The sequence below is a fragment of the Aulonocara stuartgranti genome (genome assembly GCF_965226115.1).
Source record: "Aulonocara stuartgranti genome assembly, chromosome: 18".
Lineage (NCBI taxonomy): Eukaryota > Metazoa > Chordata > Actinopteri > Cichliformes > Cichlidae > Aulonocara > Aulonocara stuartgranti.
This window is the reverse complement of record NC_138954.1, coordinates 7,052,762-7,058,335: the sequence shown is the minus strand read 5'-3', so window position 1 is coordinate 7,058,335 and position 5,574 is coordinate 7,052,762. Positions and strand designations below refer to the sequence as shown.

Below are 5,574 nucleotides of genomic sequence, written 5' to 3'. Positions count from 1 at the left end.
TCTTTTAAGTCAATCTAATCCCAAACGTATAGGTTAACCTCGCAACATACAGAAGAACTTAAAACTAGCCCTCAGATTATCTAACACGTAAAAACAGAGGTTCTTCTATTCTAAAGGAAGAATGCACAGAACTAATCGGATTCTGTCAGTGGTATAATTGCGGTTTTTCAAAATAAAAATATATTCTTGCCAAATTCCCCTGGATCCATCCTGAATTCCCAGTTAACCTTCAACTCTCTTCAGATAATAATTGAAAGTATATTTCAGCATATTAAAGTGTTTCCAGTTACAAATGTGTCAGCACATTTGCACATTAAGAAAACTTTTCAAAACCCAAGTCATGACTTGAGTTACATGCACTTCATTTACCTGCAATATGGACAGACAGAAAAAAGGAAACAAAAACAAATAGTCCTTTTCCTGCTCACTGTAATCAGCTGACTTCACTTTGTGTGGAAGGAGTTGAAAAATAGCAGAATGGTCTGAGACTGCCGAGGAGTAGCAAGAAGAATATTACTTCCAGTTCAATTGCATGCATAAATATGAAAACAATGACAAAGTGCATACTGCGATGTGGCCAGAAGCAACTATCAACTGCTGATAGCAACACATCAACTCTTTCCACACGTCTGCATAAATAACATATCAGAGCTAATGACAAAGAGAATAATCTTAAACCAAAGTGTATGCTGAGCTGTGATTTTTTCAGAGGTTAGAGAATGAGGAGCGTTCAGGCCTACAGTCACAACCGCCAGTTTGTGGGATGTTTACCTGTCCTTGCTCCAACAGGTGTGGGCAGAAATGGCCTGATTGCTTTTCTTTGAAGCATTTTCATTTTTCTTTTTTCACTAACTTAGATGAATGCTGTATGTTAACAAATAAAAGCTAATTCACTAGCTGGGCCCACGTCCTCATTTTAGGTTTGACAGCGTTTTAGTAGGTAAAGGTGAATGCTTGGACATGAATTGAGCTGCGGTTTGGGGAAGGCCTCGAGGGGGACTGGCGATGGCTCCCGGGCCTGGCAGATCCCCGTGTACTAAATAGAAGTCAAGAAGTTAAAGAATTGAAAGGGGGAAGGAGGGTGAGGCACATAAACGAGAACGATCAGCTTGCAGAACTGGGGGAACCTATATAGATGAGAACCGGAAGGAGCGTGTTTGGAGGCGTGGTCCCGCTCCTGAAACTCCGATACATAACTGTCCAATAGAAGGATATTGTGTGTGTGTGTGTATAATGCAAAAGTAATGCAGTTTTTGTTCATTCTTTTGATTATTTTATTGATTATTACTTTAAAGCCACCAATGTTAGGGTCATAAACAGTACATTTGTTTACACAGCAAGAAAAACAACCTGAATGAATTTGTTTTACTATTAATTTCACATAATAGTGTCTCATTTTGGTTCACTTCCATATAAAAATGATACTTTTTGCAGCTGGTTTTACTTTCAAAAACAACATTCACTTTGTCTGAACGGGGGGGGGGGGGGGACAATTTTCTCATGAAGAAATGAGACTCCTCAGACATTCTTATGTATGTGCAGGAACTTTTTGGGGCTGATCCAGATGCCTCACGCTGGGCCAGCCGTCTCCAGCTGAGCTGTGAACTGCAGGTGAAAGTCTTAAGAAACAGGTGCCTGCTCCTCCTGCCAGAGGGAACAAAATAGCAGGGTGGGCATCGGTTACACCAATCGCTGTCTATCAGAGTGGAACCTGTATTGATTAACAAGGCCGATAGACTCGGTGGCCCCAGCCACCAACTGTCGACTGCGCCTCCCCCTTCTGTGTGCAACAGCGATAGTGGGTTTAGGGTTACGCCCTGGCCCCCTGCATACCAAATTTAAAAGGGTGGAAATGGAATTACTGCATCTGTTTAGAAGTCAACTTCTGCATTCTCTGGGCTGCCCACTCTGCCACTCCTCTATCTAACCTCCCTTCTTGACTCTCGGTAGGTTTCCCCCCCGATTCTCCCAGGGCTCTCAAAGTTCACGACGCCAAAGAAAAAGGTGGGTGGGTAGCAAAGGAGGGCGGCTTCTCACAGAGTTACTGAGGCGTGCTGTGAAACTCTGAAATGTCTGTGTCTTTGTAACCTCCTCATGGGAAGTTTGGGCTTGTGATACTCTCAAACACTACTCTCCTTTCTATAATTTAATGTGGTAAAATTAAGTTGATTCGCACTGTGGAGCCACAACCCTGTCAGTCTTGAGTAGTTTCTCTGAAAAATGTGGTTAGATCGATAAGCAAAAAGGGAATTAGGGTTAACAACAGACAAGATAATAAAGTCTCAGTTAATGTGATGCTTCCTCACAAATCAACTCATGTTCATAAGCTCTCACAGAGCGTAGATGATCATCACTGCAATGATGATAAAGTGGCATTTTGTTTTAGCCTTGAAAGACAGAATGTCACAACTGCAATTATATTAAAGGGAAGTTTATGAAGTCTGATTGGGGTGAGGAACAAGAATAATTACTCAGAAGACACATTTGTGCATAATCTGGGAGTCTTTGCACACATACAGCTCAGAGCACCTGACATTTGTGTCAGATTTGGCCCAAATGTCATTAGCTGCACTTGACATAGACTAGGGGAAGCTTTTTGTGGGAGAGATGTGACCCAGATGTCAGTACACACCTCACATCTGGCCTATATAAACTGAACCTGGTCAAGCAACCAGTCTTACCTCAGAGTCAGTGCAATGAGTCATGGTCAAATCTGGCACGCAAGAGAACCTCTGCTTTGGGCTAAATTTGTGCCAAACAAGCATCGCTATCTGGATAATGTTCTATACATATTATAAACAGTAATATATATATATATATATATATATATTAATTAGTTATCCATATCTTATTTATTCCAACATCTTCGAACTCTCTACCATGTGCCATGAATATAAACATCTCACACATGTTACACATGTTTTGATTGTTAGTATTGTGTGTTGTCTATCCTGTTACTTACACTGAAAGAGAAGAAAAAGCCCAAATCCTTTTACTTGGTCAATAAAGTTGATTCAGACTCAGATTACGGTGATGGAATAAAAGGGAATTTTACTGCCAAACAGAATAAATAGCAGGAATACTCAATAGAAAAACAAATGAGGGGAAATTTCCTTTTGCTATAGCTTTATTACCGGGTTCTCCGCATTATGAACAAATTAATAAATACAAGCCCTTGTGCAATTCTTAACCACCTCTCTGGATATTCAGTAGATAATAGTTAGCCAAGAGATTTTAAGGGCAGCACACTCCACCCACTCATGGCACTTGGGCAGAGTTGGCGCATGTGAAATTGCTGTCATATTTCCCAATGTCTACAACATTTACATTAGATTCCCCCTGAGAGCAACATGTCTGAGCCACTGTGCATGCGTTAATGCCCTTAAATTCCAGGTTACAAGTATGTACGTGTATGCTTTGTTAGCAATGTTTGTCTTTGCCACCATCATCCACTTCATTCTGTAGGCACCAATAACCGACCTGACCCAATTTCATTGAAACCTGCAACTCCGCGTATAATTTCTTTCTGAAGCTGGCAATTAAATGAATATTTAAATGAGTGTCGCCTTGGTCCCCAGGGTAATTTGGTTGATTTAAAACTTCATGTGCGCATGGGAGAAGAGGCCTGAGTTTAATTAGATGTGATGTATGTCTTCAAGATAAGACGTGAAGGCCCTCCTGACTTCTGAAGATGTTTACTTTCTTTAAGTTTGGATGCAGTCTTTCAGACGCCACCCTTGATCTCAGAGGGAATGCTGCTGTCACCAAGTTCTCACTGGCTGGATAAATAATCAGAGTATAAATAACTATGATATCTGATTTTGGAAGTGTCAATTGCTCTGAGCTAATTACTCAACAGCCTGGAAATTCACCACTCAGCAATAAATACTCACTTAAATGCTCATCCTTGCCAAATACTTTTGACAAATTTGAATCTGCTGATATTTCAGATAAACGCGATTTTCTGTCAGAAAAATCAGCCTTACTTTGTTTAAGCAGGTTTCTTTTTGACAATGTGTTTTTCCTTTAACGGCTGAGCGATCATTATTGAGTGGAAGGCGGTCACTTCCCAGGGGAAATCGGAATATCTTGCAGTGTGCGCCCATTCTGCATCTCCTGGTCAGTGATGGATAGAGGATTCCTCCCTTCCTTCCTTCCACAGGTTAGATTCCTCTGCGGTTCTCTTCCATGTTTACTTAAAGACAAACTACTAATCAGCCCGGGGTGGGTTGGGAGGCTTAGGGCAGTCACCCTTAACACAAACACGCACTCGCGCACACACAAATCCTGACAGTGTTGCACTACTGATAGAGTGTGTATGAGTGTGTATTGTATGGACTCACCTTCCTTCCGCTCATTAACCAGAGCAAACATTGACACGAATACCTCCCATCCAATCAGTCTACTGCTGGGCAGGACCATGACAGCCATGTCTGTGTTAACCAACCTCCTGAAACCACACACACCACACACACACTGATATGGGAGCCAAAAGGTGTAAAATATGCTGAAATATTGTTTTTTATTATAAGATGACTTTTTAACTTATTTAAACTTTTCCTAATGCAGCCTAAAAACTCACCCTGAGGGGTTGCTGGAAAATTATCTGCTGACTTTCCTGTGTGGCTCCAGTGTTTCTCCATGGATAGGGTGATTCCCAAAAGTCTTGGCTCCAGCCTAGCTTTCTTTGTCACTATTTTGGTAGCTGAGTTTTAGGATTTTACAACCAAAAAACTCCTCAGAAGCTTGGAATTTGAAAATAGAGCAATTAATATATCATAAAGATGGAAGGTGAAGTTACAGATAAGTCTTCCAAATTCCAAATTCCATTTTTCCAACTGCCTTGAGTGCTGAAAAAACAAATTCCTCAAAAAATCCCAAACCAAAGCTAACTGCAAGGCTTGATATCACCAGGTGCTTCAAATAATAATAATAAAAAAAATATAGGCCCATAAACAAAAACATGTACATACAATGACTATGGAGCAGTGGCTGGCATTGTCTCTTTAAACTACAAGCTACCACATGACCAGATACGCACAGGGTTGTACAGGTGTATGAATTCAAAGACACACAACAACAAAGAAAGCAGTAATATTGCTTTAACTCAATACCTTTTAACTGCTGACACCTGAATTTAGCTTAGGGGATACAGACACACACACACACACAAACTTCAATAATGTGCGATCTGCTGCAAAGCAATTTTACTTTCACTCACACAGCTAAACTGTGCCCATTCAGTTACTGCCTGAAGCCAATAATGCACAACTGGTTTCACTACAACAGAATGAGCTGATAATTTGCATTGATTGAACAGGTCACAACCTCAGGGAACACAAGTGAAATCCAACTTAAAAGGGAGTGGAGTTTTGCTGTGGGTCATCCAATAATAATTTGAATTATCGTTTCCAAAAATTGGCAACATCCTCACCCAGTTAATTGCTCACATTTGGCAGCAAAAAGACACCAAACATGACAGTAAACCCGAGCAGTCAGACTGCTAATGAGACTGCTTTGAACAAATACCCAGGTCAATGTAACAGGTACAAGTAAACAAATAAATCAGAGGCT

At 40.8% G+C, this 5,574-nt stretch overlaps 1 long non-coding RNA gene across 1 annotated transcript; it reads right to left on the bottom strand.

Moving 5' to 3' along the window:
- Positions 1 to 4,258: 4,258 nt before the first annotated feature.
- On the bottom strand, positions 4,259 to 5,230 carry LOC309693096. The gene is made up of 3 exons (XR_014272568.1): positions 5,115 to 5,230; positions 4,583 to 4,745; positions 4,259 to 4,450 (listed from the first exon to the last, which is right to left on the bottom strand). It is a non-coding gene; the product is annotated as an uncharacterized lncRNA (long non-coding RNA).
- Between the last annotated feature and the right edge of the window lie 344 nt (positions 5,231 to 5,574).